The sequence below is a fragment of the Eschrichtius robustus genome, chromosome 1 (assembly GCF_028021215.1).
Source record: "Eschrichtius robustus isolate mEscRob2 chromosome 1, mEscRob2.pri, whole genome shotgun sequence".
NCBI lineage: Eukaryota > Metazoa > Chordata > Mammalia > Artiodactyla > Eschrichtiidae > Eschrichtius > Eschrichtius robustus.
The window spans coordinates 126,183,747-126,201,377 of record NC_090824.1 but is presented as its reverse complement, the minus strand read 5'-3'; the positions used below and the strand labels follow the sequence as shown (position 1 = coordinate 126,201,377).

Below are 17,631 nucleotides of genomic sequence, written 5' to 3'. Positions count from 1 at the left end.
CCATCCCGGGCCAGACTGCGGGTCTCTCTTGGGGCTCCCTCGACCAGCCCACGGCCCAGCGGTTCGGAGCCACTTGGGGCTCCGCAGGTCCCGCTGGGCTTGTCTCCTCTGCGAGCTGTCCCAGCCTCCCGGTCCCGGATGCACGACCTCCCGCAGGCCCCTGGCTCGCGACTCGGGAGCCTGGTCTGGCGCCCCCAGGCGCTGAAAGTCAGACCCCAAGCACTTGGGTGGGCATTTAAGGAACAGTAACCTCCGCAAGCCTGCAGGCATATGAAGAGATGGTCAGATTTGTTCATGATCAGAAAAATACAAATTAAAATGACAATGAGATACCACTTACACCGATTAGACTGGCAAAAATTAGAAAAACTGGAAAATGCCAGATGGTGGTGGGGAATGAGGGGTGTCATGGCCAGGTGCACTGCTGGTGGGGGGTAGCCTGGGGCAGCCATTCCAGCAAAGAGTCTTGGCAGTAATGAGGGAAACTAAACACAGCGAACTCTGACCCTAAAAGCCAGCTCCTTCTCTTACAGGCACATCAGGGGACATGTAAGAGGATTTTGTTGCTGGGTTGTTGTTTTGTGGTTACTGGGAGCTGGAAGCAACCTAAGTGTCCACATTGGAGGAGTAGATGGATAGGTAAAATGTGGTACTACTATGCAACTACAGATGCAAGGACCACGTGTATTTACAGCAACATGGATTGAAACACCAAGTGCTGAGCAGAAAGAGTAAAACAACCAAATGAGACCTAAAACACAATACCAATAAAAATGCTTGCACACAAAACAACACAGATTTGCAAAGGTACATACAGTACAAACAAAACAATACACATTAAACATATCAGAATGGGTTGTACTTCAGACCCTGGGGGATGTCCATGTCTTCTCTTCTTTGCCTTTTAGGCATTTACAGCCTCTTTAGATTTGGGGATAGTGGGGTCCCAGGCATCTCTATCCCAAGGCAATAAGTCATTACTATTTCTTGTGGGATCAGAGGAGGACAAATATCTTTCAGTCATTAGTGTAGTCCTGGAGGAGGAAGTACTTGGAATGGGCTTTGAAAAATAACATAATGATAATAGCTAACAGTTAATGAGCTCCACGGTAAGATTTTGTGTGGATTATCTTATTTTGTACCCCAAACCACCCTATGAAATGGACATTATTACCACCAGATTATGGGGGAGGAACTGAAGCACAGAGAGAGTAAATAACTCTTCCTACCTCCCACAGTAAGTGGTGAAGCTAGGGTTCTAACCCAGGTGGTCTGATTTAAGAGCCACGGCATGAACATCTGGTAGGTGGATAGGACATTGATGGAGCCAAACCTGCAGACAGCTGGTAGTTGGTCACTCTCCACGCCCTGGCCTCCCTGATGGATGCAGAGGTGCCAGGGAGCAGTTGGCTGGCACAGCTGCCCAGCTGCCATCCTTGATGTCCATGGCCCTGAACCAGCAGAATGAAGTGACTGCTGCTTTATCATCTTCCTCCTGCAGCCACTGCTGCCTGGAGATAGTCTGTGTCTCCACACTTTCCCTGGGGCACCTGGAGGTGAGACCCAAGTGACCATGAGTCAGCATTAGAGAAACCCTTGGGAAGTGGGTGACTGACAGAAGCCTGGCTGTCCCTACCAGACCAGCCGCCCTGGCCCAGCCTAGGCCACACCCATCCAGTGCTTCCAGGTAAACCCAGAAGTTTCTATGGGCTTCCCCTAGGAGGCCTCCCCAGCCTTCAATGATCCCACATTCTGGCCAGGGATTTTTTTTTTTGTTGTTATAACTTTTATTTATTTATTTATTTATTTATTTATTTATTTATTTATTTTTGGCTGTGTTGGGTCTTCGTTTCTGTGCGAGGGCTTTCTCTAGTTGCGGCAAGCGGGGGCCACTCTTCATCGCGGTGCGCGGGCCTCTCACTATCGCGGCCTCTCTTGTTGCGGAGCACAGGCTCCAGACGCGCAGGCTCAGTAGTTGTCTGGCCAGGGATTTTTAAATCCGTTATCCCACTTAATCCTCACAGCAATTCTGCAAAACAGACACTGTCATTCCTATTTAATGGATGAGGAAACTGAGGCTCAGAAAGTTCCAATAGCTTTTCGAGGTCACAGCAACAAATAGTGGTAGAGGCTGGATTCAAACTCACTGCACCACACTACCATTTCAGTCTGGACCAAACTGGCCCATTATCCAACCCCTTTTCATCCTTCAAGTTAAACTCCACAGCACCCACCCCTAGCCTCCAGCTTCCCAGGAAGGCTCCCTTGTAGATGCTATAACTAGCTGGTGATCTAGGTCAGTCCTCTTCCCCTCTGTGGGCCTCGGTCTCCTCATCTGTAAAACCACTGGGTTGGAGGTAGGGCCTGTGAGCCATCCAGCCCTGATGGTCCATGGTTGGACAAGGCACAGTGATCTTTCCTAAGATTACTCAAGTGGGTTGAGGGCCTCTAGCACTGGTGACAGGTTTCTCCACAAGATGGCCCTCTTGGTTTTTCTTTGTTCTTACCTCGTATCTTAAGAAATTAGAGAGGGTTTCTTTGTTTTACAAAATAGAACTGTGACTTCTATTTCACAATCTACCTAGTTGATTTCATGCTCCTTTGTTATTTGGGTGACATTCTGTTAGAAAGACAGAATCCCAGGCCCCACCCCAGATGGACTGAATCAGAACCTTCATTTCCACAAGATCTCTGGTGATTCCTGTGTACATCAAAATATGAGAAGCGCACTCACCAGAATCACAACTGGCTGCTGGACAATCATCGAAAGGAAGACACTGGACTTCACCAAGGAGGATACCCCACGTCCAAGGACAGAGGAGAAGCCACAGTGAGACGGTAGGAGGGGCGCAATCAGAGTAAAATCAAATCCCATAACTGCTGGGTGGGTGACTCACAGACTGGCGAACACTTATACCACAGAAGTCCGCCCACTAGAGTGACGGTTCTGAGCCCCACGTCAGGCTTCCCAACCTGGGGGTCTGGCAACAGGAGGAGGAATTCATAGAGAATCAGACTTTGAAGCCTAGTGGGAATTGATTGCAGGACTTCGACAGGACTGGGGGAAACAGAGACCCCACTCTTGGAGGGTGCACACAGAATAGTGTGCGCATCGGGACCCGGGGGGAGGGAGCAGTGACCCTGGGGGAGACTGAACCAGACCTACCTGCTAGTGTTGGAGGGTCTCCTGCAGAGGCAGGGGCTGGCTCTGTTTCACCGTGGGGACAAGGACACTGGCAGCGGAGGTTCTGCGAAGTACTCCTTGGCGTGAGCCCTCCCAGAGTCTGCCATTAGCCCCACCAAAGAGCCCAGGTAGGCTCCAGTGTTGGGTTGCCTCAGGCAAAACAAGCAACAGGGAGGGAACTCAGCCCCACCCATCAACAGTCAAGTGGATTAAAGTTTTACGGAGCTCTGACCGCCACAGCAACAGTCAGCTCTACCCAGAACCAGAGCCTCCCATCAAGCCTCTTAGATAGCCTCAACCACCAGAGGGCAGACAGCAGAAGCAAGAAAAACTACAATCCTGCAGCCTGTGGAACAAAAACCACATTTACAGAAAGATAGACAAGATGAAAAGGCAGAGGGGTATATACCAGATGAAGGAACAAGAAAAAACCCCAGAAAAACAAATAAATGAAGTGGAGATAGGCAACCTTCCAGAAAAAGAATTCAGAATAATGATAGTGAAGATGATCCAGGACCTCGGAAAAAGAATGGAGGCAAAGATCGAGAAGATGCAAGAAATGATTAACAAAGACTTCAAAGAATTAAAGAACAAACAAACAGAGATGACCAATACAATAACTGAAATGAAAACTACACTAGAAGGAATCAATAGCAGAATAACTGAGGCAGAAGAACGGATAAGTGACCTGGAAGACAGAATGGTGGAATTCACTGCTGCAGAACAGACTAAAGAAAAAAGAATGAAAAGAAATGAAGACAGCCTAAGAGACCTCTGGGACAACATTAAATGCAACAACATTCGCATCATAGGGGTCCCAGAAGCAGAAGAGAGAGAGAAAGGACCAGAGAAAATATTTGAAGAGATTATAGTCGAAAACTTCCCTAACATGGGAAAGGAAATAGCCACCCAAGTCCAGGAAGCGCAGAGAGTCCCATACAGGATAAACCCAAGGAGAAACACGCCGAGACACATAGTAATCAAAGTGGCAAAAATTAAAGACAAAGAAAAATTATTGAAAGCAGCAAGGGAAAAACGACAAATAACATACAAGGGAACTCCCATAAGGTTAACACCTGATTTCTCAGCAGAAACTCTACAAGCCAGCAGGGAGTGGCATGATATACTTAAAGTGATGAAAGGGAAGAACCTACAACCAAGACTACTCTACCCGGCCAAGGATCTCATTTAGATTTGATGGAGAAATCAAAAGCTTTACAGACAAGCAAAATCTAAGAGAATTCAGCACCACCAAACCAGCCCTACAACAAATGCTAAAGGAACTTTTCTAAGTGGGAAACACAAGAGAAGAAAAGGACCTACAAAAACAAACCCAAAACAATTAAGAAAATGGTCACAGGAACATACATATCAATAATTACCTTAAACGTGAATGGATTAAATGCTCCAACCAAAAGACACAGGCTTGCTGAATGGATACAAAAACAAGACCCATATATATGCTGTCTACAAGAGACCCACTTTAGAACTAAGGACACATACAGACTGAAAGTGAGGGGATGGAAAAAGATATTCCATGCAAATGGAAATCAAAAGAAAGCTGCAGTAGCTATACTCATATCAGATAAAATAGACTTTAAAATAAAGAATGTTACAAGAGACAAGGAAGGACACTACATAATGATCAAGGGATCAATCCAAGAAGAAGATATAACAATTATAAATATATATGCACCCAACATAGGAGCACCTCAATACATAAGGCAACTGCTAACAGCTATAAAAGAGGAAATTGACAGTAACACATTAATAGTGGGGGACTTTAACACCTCATTTACACCAATGGACAGATCATCCAAAATGAAAATAAATAAGGAAACAGAAGCTTTAAATGACACAATAGACCAGATAGATTTAATTGATATTTATAGGACATTCCATCCTAAAACAGCAGATTACACTTTCTTCTCAAGTGCACACGGAACATTCTCCAGGATAGATCACATCTTGGGTCACAAATCAAGCCTCAGTAAATTTAAGAAAATTGAAATCATATCAAGCATCTTTTCTGACCACAATGCTATGAGATTAGAAATGAATTACAGGGAAAAAAACGTAAAAAAGACAAACACATGGAGGCTAAACAATACGTTACTAAATAACCAAGAGATCACTGAAGAAATCAAAGAGGAAATCAAAAAATACCTAGAGACAAATGACAATGAAAACACGACGACCCAAAACCTATGGGATGCAGCAAAAGCGTTCTAAGAGGGAAGTTTATAGCTATACAAGCCTACCTCAAGAAACAAGAAACATCTCAAGTAAACAATCTAACCTTACACCTAAAGGAACTAGAGAAAGAAGAACAATCAAAACCCAAAGTTAGCAGAAGGAAAGAAATCATAAAGATCAGAGCAGAAATAAATGAAATAGAAACAAAGAAAACAACAGCAAAGATCAGTAAAACTAAAAGCTGGTTCTTTGAGAAGATAAACAAAATTGATAAGCCATTAGCCAGACTCATCAAGAAAAAGAGGGAGAGGACTCAAATCAATAAAATCAGAAATGAAAAAGGAGAAGTTACAACAGACACCGCAGAAATACAAAGCATCCTAAGAGACTACTACAAGCAACTTTATGCCAATAAAATGGACAACCTGGAAGAAATGGACAAATTCTTAGAAAGGTATAATCTTCCAAGACTGAACCAGGAAGAAGCAGAAAATATGAACAGACCAATCACAAGTAATGAAATTGAAACTGTGATTAAAAATCTTCCAGCAAACAAAAGTCCAGGACCAGATGGCTTCACGGGTGAATTCTATCAAGCATTTAGAGAAGAGCTAACACCTATCCTTCTCAAACTCTTCCCAAAAATTGCAGAGGAAGGAACACTCCCAAACTCATTCTATAAGGCCACCATCACCCTGATACCAAAACCAGACAAAGACACTACAAAAAAAGAAAATTACAGACCAATATCACTGATGAATATAGATGCAAAAATCCTCAATAAAATACTAGCAAACAGAATCCAACAACACATTAAAAGGATCATACACCATGATTAAGTGGGATTTATCCCAGGGATGCAAGGATTCTTCAATATACGCAAATCAATCAATGTGATACACCATATTAACAAATTGAAGAATAAAAACCATATGATCATCTCAATAGATGCAGAAAAAGCTTTTGCCAAAATTCAACACCCATTTATGATAAAAACTCTCCAGAAAGTGGGCATAGAGGGAACCTACCTCAACATAATAAAGGCCATATATGACAAACCCACAGCAAACATCATTCTCAACGGTGAAAAACTGAAAGCATTTCCTCTAAGATCAGGAACGAGACAAGGATGTCCACTCTCACCACTATTATTCAACATAGTTCTGGAAGTCCTAGCCACAGCAATCAAAGAAGAAAAAGAAATAAAAGGAATACAAATTGGAAAAGAAGAAGTAAAACTGTCACTGTTTGCAGATGACATGACACTATACATAGAGAATCCTAAAAATGCCACCAGAAAACTGCTAGAGCTAATTAATGAATATGGTAAAGTTGCAGGATACAAAATTAATGCACAGAAATCTCTTGCATTCCTATACACTAACAATGAAAAATCTGAAAGAGAAATTAAGGAAACACTCCCATTTACCACTGCAACAAAAAGAATAAAATACCTAGGAATAAACCTACCTAGGGAGACAAAAGACCTGTACGCAGAAAACTATAAGACACTGATGAAAGAAATTAAAGATGATACCAACAGATGGAGAGATATACCATGTTCTTGGATTGGAAGAATCAACATTGTGAAAATGACTATACTACCCAAAGCAGTCTACAGATTCAATGCAATCCCTATCAAATTAGCAATGGCATTTTTTACGGAGCTAGAACAAATCATCTTAAAATTTGTATGGAGACACAAAAGACCCCGAATAGCCAAAGCAGTCTTGAGGGAAAAAAATGGAGCTGGAGGAATCAGACTCCCTGACTTCAGACTATACTACAAAGCTACAGTCATCAAGACAATATGGTACTGGCACAAAAACAGAAACATAGATCAATGGAACAAGATAGAAAGCCCAGAGATAAACCCACGCACCTATGGTCAACTAATCTATGACAAAGGAGGCAAAGATATACAGTGGAGAAAAGACAGCCTCTTCAATAAGTGGTGCTGGGAAAACTGGACACCTACATGTAAAAGAATGAAATTAGAACACTCCCTAACACCATACACAAAAATAAACTCAAAATGGATTAGAGACCTAAATGTAAGACTGGACACTATAAAACTCTTAGAGGAAAACATAGGAAGAACACTCTTTGACATAAATCACAGCAAGATCTTTTTTGATCCACCTCCTAGAGTAATGGAAATAAAAACAAAAATAAACAAATGGGACCTAATGAAACTTCAAAGCTTCTGCACAGCAAAGGAAACCATAAACAAGACGAAAAGACAACCCTCAGAATGGGAGAAAATATTTGCAAACGAATCAACGGACAAAGGATTAATCTCCAAAATATATAAACAGCTCATTCAGCTCAATATTAAAGAAACAAACAACCCAATCCAAAAATGGGCAGAAGACCTAAATAGACATTTCTCCAAAGAAGATATACAACAGATAGCCAACACACACATGAAAGAATGTTCAACTTCACTAATCATTAGAGAAATGCAAATCAAAACTACAATGAGGTACCACCTCACACCTATCAGAATGGCCATCATCAAAAAATCTACAAACAGTAAATGCTGGAGAGGGTGTGGAGAAAAGGGAATCCTCTTGCACTGTTGGTGGGAATGTAAATTGATACAGCCACTATGGAGAACAGTATGGAGTTTCCTTAAAAAACTAAAAATAGAACTACCATACGACCCAGCGATCCCACTACTGGATATACCCTGAGAAAACCATAATTCAAAGAGAGTCATGTACCACAGTGTTCATTGCAGCTCTATTTACAATAGCCAGGACATGGAAGCAACCTAAGTGTCCACTGACAAATGAATGGATAAAGAAGATGTGGCACATATATACAATGGAATATTACTCAGCCATAAAAAGAAACGAAATTGAGTTATTTGTAGTGAGGTGGATGGACCTAGAGTCTGTCATACAGAGTGAAGTAAGTCCAAAAGACAAAAACAAATACCATATGCTAACACATATATATGGAATCTAAAACAAATAAAAAATGGTTATGAAGAACCTAGGGGCAGGACAGGAATAAAGACGCAGACGTAGAGAATGGACTTGAGGACACAGGGAAGGGGAAGGGCAAGCTGGGACGAAGTGAGAGAGTGGCATGGACTAATATACACTACCAAATGTAAAATAGATAGCTAGTGGGAAGCAGCCTCATAGCACAGGGAGATCAGCTCGGTGCTTTGTGACCACCTAGAGGGGTGGGATAGGGAGGGTGGAGGGGAGACGCAAGAGGGAGGAGATATGGGGATATATGTATATGCATAGCTGATTCACTTTGTTATAAAGCAGAAAGTAACACACCATTATAAAGCAATTATACTCCAATAAAGATGTTTAAAAAAAAAAAAGCCAATAAAGAAATAACATACTCCAAACAAACGATAGATTAATTACACTATTGTTCCAGGCAGGGGCAGATGTAGAGAACAAAGTCCAAATTCAATTGAGGTGTATCTTTTCTACCAGTTTTGGTTTCTCAGGAGAGACATCTTTGCCAACAGACAGCTACATTCAGCTATCAACGCAAAAATAAAAGTCCCTTGTTGCTAGAGCCTGTTGCTAGGCAACAATGGCACCTGTATTATCTGGAAGGCAGGCGTCCTTCTAGGCTGCATGGTTTGTCACCACCGCTGATAAAGGAGTAGTCTTTACCAGGGCAGGAGCTAATGCCCCAAGATCTTTGGAGAGCTAGATCAGCAAAAGATAGCTTTGCCCAGACCGAAACTCTCATACATCCCCCCCAAAACTCTCGGTATTTATAGTTTAAATGCCCCTTGCCATAGTGGCTTCTCCACACATTCTTATTGATAAGCCCCCACCGGGGCCTCTCAGCAGCTGAGCTACTAAGTGCTTATCAACAGCAACAGATGAGATGAAGACATCCTGACACAGCTTACTTCACTCATATCAAAACAACTTTACTTCTAAAAACAATTCTTTTTTTGTCTTTGACACAAACAAGTAGATTAAAACAGGTGCGCTTAAGTCATAAACAAGTGGGTTTGAAATCATATCAAACCAATACACAAGTGGCAAGGATTTCAGGGAAGTTCAGACACAGAAAAATGTCCTAAAAACCGTATTTCAACATCTCTTTCCCCAAAGGTCCACTCATCCCAGTAGGGCCCCCACTTCTTCCAAATCTCCGCCGCCGCTCTTCTCCTTAACCAGACTCTTTGTAACATCCAAATGTTCTCTGCGCAGCCTTGCTTTTCATACAGAACAGTTTTGTCTGCTCACCTCTTCCTGCCACTGGGACCTCCTCCGTTGCCCCAACAGCCCTTTGGGGTGCCCCCAAGCAGTCTCCTCCTTCAGAGGCTGTAAAGACTCCTAGCTTAATACTTTTGAATATGTCACGTGAATGTTTGTTTACTGGCTTGTTATCTACCTCCCCTACTTCCCTTTAAGCACTTTTGTTCACCATTAAATCACAGGGAGGGACAGTGGAGGGCAAGTCTCAACGGTACAGGACTCTCTAAGTTGATGGGAGCCCTGAACGTGAAGGTCTGAAGTTCCAGGTGCCCCAGGCAACATTTGGGAGGAGCCCAGAAACGCCTGGATTTTATTCCTAGCTCTGACCTTGCTGCGTCTGGGGGCTGCTCCAGGTGGTAGCCTGTGACCAGAAGACTTCTTCCAAGCCCAAAGGACTGTTCAGAAGCGCCCCTGGGGGCGCAAGGTCTGGGTTGTGAGGACTCCTGCTGGGGCAAAAGGATCAAGACAAAGCAACTATTTCTTTTCTCCTAATGTTTTGTTTAGAAAAATTTAAACCTACACAAAAGTTGAAAGAATAGTACCACATATTAATATTTTGCCATATTTATCTTATCTAAGAGATATGAATCTTGTAAATACTACGGAAATTTTTAAATATACTCAAAGATAGAGAGAATAATATAATGAACCCCACATACCTATCTATCATCCAGTTTCAACAATTAACAATCCATGGCTAACTTTCTCCTCCTCCTGAATTATTTTGAAGCAGATTCATAAATACCATTTTATCCATAAATGTGAGTACCTCTATAAGTAAAGCCTCATTTTAAAACATAACCAAAATACCATTTTCACACCTAAAAATTAACAGTAATTCCTTAATATCATCAACTATTCAGTCGGTGTTCAACTTTCTCCAATTACTATAGTTTATTCAAATCAGAATTCCAACAAGCTCCATACACTGAAATTGGCTGATTTGTCTCTTAGTCTACAAGTTCCACTCCACTCCCTCTCCCTCCCTCTCCCGCCCTCTCTTTCTCTCTCCTTCCCACTCTGCCTCCCTCCCTCTCACAATTTATTTGTTGATTCACTGTACTGGGTCGTATATCCTGTAGAGATTCCCACAGTCCCTGTTTTGCTGATGACCTCCCTAGTATGTCATTTAACACGTTCCTCTGTCTCCTGTGTTTCCTACAAACTGGTAGATTGATCAAAGCTTTGTAAACGGAGTTTTGGAGAGGCTCCTTTCATAGAAGTGGTGTGTATTTCCATCAGAAAATACACAATGTCTTGTCCCTTTTTGTGTGATGTTAGCGGCCGTTGATGATTTCCTAAATCCATTTTTTAAACCACTCTGATATTGTGATTCATAATAAGAAATATATATTTGGTCTTTGTCCCTGTTCCTGGAGCAGAGCTCCTAAAACCCTAGGAATCTCCCACGTGTGATGAGTTAGAAAGGTGTCTTTTGTTATGCTAGTGAGGTGATTTGGGAAGCCTCTAGGTGACCTAAGATTGGGGTCTGGTTGCCTGGGGAACCAACTGAGATTAGACAGTGGGAACTTTCAGTCCTCTTCCCTCCCCTACCTCTGAGGAGGGGAGAGGGGCTGGAGTTTGAATCAGTCAACAGTGGTCAATTATTTCATCAATCATTCCTATGTAATGAAGCCTCCATAAAAGTCCAAAAGGAGGGCATTCGGAGAGCTTCCAGGTTGGTGAACACATGGAGATTCCAGGAGAGCAACGACCCCGGAGTGGACAGAGAAGCTCCACACCCTCTTCCCATACTTGCCCTGTGCATCTCTTCCCTCTGGCTGTTCCTGGGCTATATCCTTTTATAATACATTGGTAAACATAGGAATGATAACTGCTATTGGGTTGGTCTTATTTCTAGGACCTCTCAGTGGATAGAGCTAGGAAATGTCTGTTCATTTGTTTTTCTTCTGATAAAATGCATCATGAGTTCATACTCATGACTATCAACTCAAATTCAAGACAACAGGGTTTTACCTAACATCATCAAAATTACATCTGTGTTTTCCTTCTCCCATGTTGGAAATCCTGCATTCACTTTACCCTATAATCTACTCACAGCAGTCTCAGAATAACAATTTCAACATAATAACCAATAACATGATTCCTGAAAACTGTTTTTAAAGTTTGTCTGGTCGTTTGGATATATCCCACTAGGGGCATACAGTTGGCCCTCATATCTGCAAGACCTGCATCCAAGGATTCAATCAGCCCCAGATTGAAAATATTTGTAAAAAAATTCCATAAAGTTTCAAAAAAGAAAACTTGAATTTGCTGCATACTGGCAACTATCTACATAGCATTACATTGTATTAGGTATTACAAGTAATCTAGAGATGATTTAAAGTATGTGGGAGGATGTGGGTAGGCTATATGCAAATACTATTGAAACCGTGCAACTCATATTGGGACTTGAACCCACGCACCTGGACTCGAACCCTGCCAAAACCCAGACTGGGACTTGTACCCACGGTCTTTTAATTGAGATCACACACCTGGTTTCAGGACTTAATGAAGCTCAGTTTCTTGATGTCTCCTCGCAGAAAGAATTCAGTGAGAGACAAAGGGATAGATAAGAAATGGATTTATTTAGAGAGACACACTCCACAGACAGCGTGGGCTATCTCAGAAGGCAAGAGGCCCTGAAATACGGTGTGGTTAGCTTTTATGGACTGGGTAATTTCATAGGCTAATGAGTGGGGGGATTATTACAACTACTTTGAGGAAGGGGCGGGGATTTCCAGAAATTGGACCACTGCCCACTTTTTGGCCTTTTATGGTTAGCCTCAGAACTGTCATGGCGCTGGTGGGTATGTTATTTAGATGCTAAAGTATTACAAGGAGCATATAATGAGGCTCAAGGTCCACTGGAAGTTGAATCTTCTGCCATCTTGGACCTAATCGGTTCTAACAAGTTTTTGTCATGTCCTATGGCTATGTCATTCTTTTAAAGGTTGTGCCCTGCCCCCTTCCCTCCTGTTTCACTATGCCACTCTATAAGGAACTTGAGCATCTGCAGATTTTGGTATCAGGGGTCCTGGAACCAATCCTTCCAGGATACCGAGGGATAACTGTATAGTCACACTACTGTTTCAAAGCCACTTGGGGGCTTCCCCGGTGGCGCAGTGGTTGAGAATCCGCCTGCCAATGCAGGGGACACGGGTTCGATCCCTGGTCCGGGAAGATCCCACATGCCGTGGAGCAACTAAGCTCTTGTGCCACAACTACTGAGCCTGTGCTCTAGAGCCCGTGAGCCACAACTACTGAGCCCGCGTGCCGCAACTACTGAAGCCCACGTGCCTAGAGCCCGTGCTCCACAATGAGAGAAGCCACTGCAATGAGAAGCCCGTGCACTGCAACGAAGAGTAGCCCCCGCTCGCCGCAACTAGAGAAAGCCCGCGCACAGCAACGAAGACCCAACACAGCCAAAATAAATAAATAAATAAAAATTTTAAAAAATAAAATAAAATAAAGCCACTTGGAATAGTTCCTCTCTATGTGATTATGCTACTAACTCAACAGGCATAGGTTTATTTGTTTCATTTTGCTTTTTAGATTTTTTTCCTTCCAGTTTTATTGAGGTATAATTGTGCTATAATTGACATACAGCACTGCGTAGGTTTAAGGTGTATGGCATAATGATGTGACTTACGTACATTATGAAGTGATCACCATAATAAGTTTAGTGAACATCCATCATCTCAGGGAGATACAACATTAAAGAAATAGAAAAAAAATTTTTTTCCATGTGATGAGAAGTCCTAGGATATATAACATACTGCAGTGACTCTTTAGATATTTTTTAACATTAATTTTGTTTTAGAATTATGTAAAATGTTTACAAGTTTCAAAGTCAAGTCTCTGAAGGTTGTCATAGTCAGTTGTCTAAGACCTGCAGCTTCCACCTTGTTCTCTCTCTCCTTCACTCCGTATCCAGCTTTTATTCCCAGCTGATGACACAGCTGACCAATAGCGGCCTCCTGCCACCACAGATGCTCAGCGGCAGACCCAGTGGCATCCTCTACACAGAGGAAACAGCTTCCCACAGACCTCCTGCAGCTTCGCCTGTGGTTACATTTCACAGCTGGACCAACTTGGTTTCTCAGAGTGGCTAGTGCCTCCTCTGATGCTCTTACTCTCCTTCTGGTCTCTGTCTTCCCCAGCTCCTTCCACAATTGTGCAAAGCGAATTACCATCAAAAAGCCTCCATCCCGGACTTCCCTGGTGGTCCAGTGGTTAAGAATCTGCCTGCTAATACAGGGGAGATGGGTTCAAGCCCTGGTCCAGGAAGATCCCACATGCCGTGCGGCAACTAAGCCCATACGCCACAACTACTGAGCCTGCGCTCTGGAGCCCGTGAGCCACAACTACTGAGCCCACTCACCGCAACTACTGAAGCATGCACGTCTAGAGCCCGTGCTCCACAACAAGAGAAGCCACCGCAATGAGAAGCCCACGCTCCGCAACGAAGAGTAGCCCCCGCTCGCCGCAGCTAGAGAAAGCCCGTGCGCAGCAACGAAGATCCAGCGCAGCCCAAATAAATTAATTAATTAATTAAAATTTTTTAAAAAGCCTCCATACCACAACTTCAAAGTGATTCTGTTCCCCAACTGAATCCTGACTGACACCTGACTGATACAACAACCTTTTTTGTTGTTGTTGCTTACCCTTATATTGTTTAACTCAATCATATGTGTATAATTTTTTCTCCCTTTCCTACAGTAGCATACTATACACACTTTTCTCACATTGCCTTTTTTAGTAACAGCTTTATGGAGATATAAGCTACATATTGTACAATTCACTCATTTAAGTGTACAATGCAATGGTTTTCATGTGTAATCATCACCAGTAAATTTTAGAACATTTTCATCACCCAAAAAAAAAGAAACCCCATACCCACATACCCTACAGTTTTCCTTCCCCTCCCCAGTATTCCCATCCCCCCATAGCCCCAGGCAACCACTAATCTACTTTCTGTCTCTACAGATTTGCCTATTCTGGACACCTACCTTGCTTTATTTACCGAACAGCTCACCTCAGCCATCTCTGCAGCAGTACAAGCTCTTTCTTATTCCTTTTGCAGCCTCAGAGTCCTCCAGCATGTGGCTTATTCAACCAGTTCCTGCTGATGGATGTTTGCCCTGTTTCCAGTCTTTTGCTATTACAATAGCGTTATGGTGAGTAGCCTCTTGCAAGCATCATTTGGTATTTTTTTAACCAGTGCATCTAAAGGATCTATTCTTAGAAGTGGATTTCTGGGTCAAAGGGTCAATACACACTACACACGCGATTTTGCCAACTATTGCCAGATGCCCTACGTAGGATCTATACTATTTTGCACTCCCATCAGCAATGTATGAAAGTGTTTCCTCACAGCCTTCCCAACAGAACTTGTCCAACTTGGATTTTTGCCAATCTGATAGGTAAGAAATGCTAACTCAGTGTAATTTTAATTTGCATTTCTATCATTATGAGCAAAGTCTTTTTCTATGTTTAAGAAACATTTTCTTTTTTTCGGCGAACAATCTGTTCTTACCTCTAGCTCATTTTTCTTTATGATTGTTGGCCTTTTTCTTTTCTTCAAATTTTTATTTATTTACTTTTGGCTGCGTTGGGTCTTCGTTGCTGCACACAGGCTTGCTCCGCTGCATGTGGGATCTTCCCGGACCAGGGCTTGAACTCGTGTCCCCTGCATTGGCAGGCGGATTCTTAACCACTGCGCCACCAGGGAAGTCCCGGCCTTTTTCTTAACAGCATTTTAGAGCAACTTTTATTTCTTGTCTTATTAATAATGTTTGTTTATTACTAAAGAAAATTTAAAACGCAAACAAGGAAAAAAATACCCACAATTCATCTACCCAAAGATGCCACTGTCAGTCACTTGTTATATATATTAGGTTAGCCCCTTTCTAACAACAACAAGTGCACACGCACGCACACAAGCACACACAGTGGTAAAATATTGGCTGATCTTGTGCCAGCCCTTGGGAGCCAGAGGCTGCACTGGTTTCCTCTTTGCTTAGAGCACTACCCCTGTGAGGGGAGAGAGGCCCAGAGTGTGTACAGGAGAGAGAAGAAGGGAGTGGCAGAAGGTCCTGGCAAGTGGGGACAGGACTGGCCAGTGGGCAGCCCCTGGAGAGGAGCCTATACTGAGTGGGCAGTTTGATTGTGGGTGGGAAGGAGCATTCCCCCTCTCCTAGAATTGCTCCCCCCAAAGCAGGAGGATGGGTGGAGGAGCAGGACACAGGGACAGAACCGAGCTCCAATCTAGTTCTGAGCTGCCGGGCCATGTGACCCTGGACAAGTCTCTCCCTGGCTCTTCATAAGGAAATAGGCATGGATGGTCTTTTAGGTCCCTGCCCACTGAAGCATTATATCAAGAAGGCATGAATAATTCATTATAAGAAAGCATTGATTAACGACACAAAAGGAGGCAGAGCTGGATATTTTTCAGGCCTCTGAGCACCCCCCTAAACTCACAAACCTTGGACCACCACCCACACCCCCAGCACTTGTGTACCCATGTCTTCCTGAGTCCAGTCCCAGCTCTGCCTCTCTAGATGTCTGACTCTGAGAAAATCACTAAATCTCAGTTTCTTCCCTCAATTTCTTCATCTGTGGATGATACCTTTTTATAGGGCCATTTCAAAATGCCTAGAGCAGTCCCTTGCACACAGTGAGTATCCCATTATGGTGGTGATTACTATCTTGCTCTCCACCTGCCACGTGGATCATCCCATTGAGTCACCTTACAACCCAAGTGCTAGTAAATCTAAGCTCCATTTTACAGAGGAGACAGGTGAAGTTCAGAAAGGTTAATGACTCGCCCAGAGACACACTGCAAGCAACTGAAGAGTTCAGAGTGGGCTTCTCCAAAGGCGAACTCAGTGGACCCCCAAGGCGCCGCAGCCAGTGCTGGTCCCGGGCGGGGCCGCGGGAGCGGCTGCAGATGAGGCCCGAGGACGTCTTTCGGGCCAGCTTCCGCTGCGCACCCCAACTCTAGGGGGCAGCTATGTCGTCAGGAAAGAAAGCTATTTGGGGGAAAACCTCAGAAAACAGCGCAAGCAAGTCCCCCTGTACACAGGAGACGGACGAGAGAGTTACCTCACGCGTGGTTTCCAGAAGCGGCGCCTCCTCCCGGAACTCCGCCGGGAGTGGGCGGAGCCGGTTTGGCTCGACTGCAGTTCCTGTTTTGGACACACTGGGGAGCCAGAGCCGGCAAAGAGCCGCAGTCGGGAAATACCGTAATTCCCTCCAGTGTGCGCATACGTAATCTGTTCCCATCACCAGAGAGGCTGATGGACACAGGCTGTAGTCTGACCTGAGGTTGGCTATGTCCTCCGGTGAAGGAGGAGGCTCTCCCTGCATGGTCCTCCACTCCGGGCTTCCTGCTGCTCTGCTTTATGAGGCTTTCCCCAGAATTTCCAGGGAAGGTCCTTAAACGCCAGGCTAAGGACTTGGGTGAGGCCGGGGTGAGGGAGAAAGAGTTGCGGCAGAGATGTTAGTAATGTGGGGTTAACTGCCAGTTTAATTCCCACTCCCCTTATTTCCCACTTCACAAGGACCTGTCAGAGCGCCTCAGGGCTTTCTTAACCTGAGGGAAAAGATAGAATGACTTTATTCACACTGAACTTTTGGGAATTACTGTGGGTTCCTGTCAGAGTGATGTGCATTTAGAAAAATGTAGAATGTGGCAAATGCTTAACCCAAAAGAACTTCTGAAGGCCTAATTTCTGAAGGAGGTGTTTGCCTGGAGAAGGGATGGGATAGGATGACCTGGCATTCCTGGGTTGGGAAATGAGGCAGCTTCGTGTGGTCTGGGCCCCTGAGCAGTGGCAGGGGCCAGCCTGCTGTGAAAGTGGAACAGTGGGGTCTGGGTCCCAGGCCTCTGGAAGGAGGACACCCAGCCCTGGGCAGAGTCCATAGGCAAGTGCCCACAGCCCAGGGCTCTGTCAGCCCAGCCAGCGTGGCACAGGATGTGGGGCAGGAGGCTGGGGG

At 43.9% G+C, this 17,631-nt stretch overlaps 1 long non-coding RNA gene across 1 annotated transcript; it reads right to left on the bottom strand.

Moving 5' to 3' along the window:
* Positions 1–1,854: 1,854 nt before the first annotated feature.
* Positions 1,855–16,768, bottom strand: LOC137759857 (uncharacterized). Its single transcript, XR_011073208.1, has 3 exons — positions 16,738–16,768; positions 15,170–15,322; positions 1,855–2,029 (listed from the first exon to the last, which is right to left on the bottom strand). It is a non-coding gene; the product is annotated as an uncharacterized lncRNA (long non-coding RNA).
* Positions 16,769–17,631: the final 863 nt, after the last annotated feature.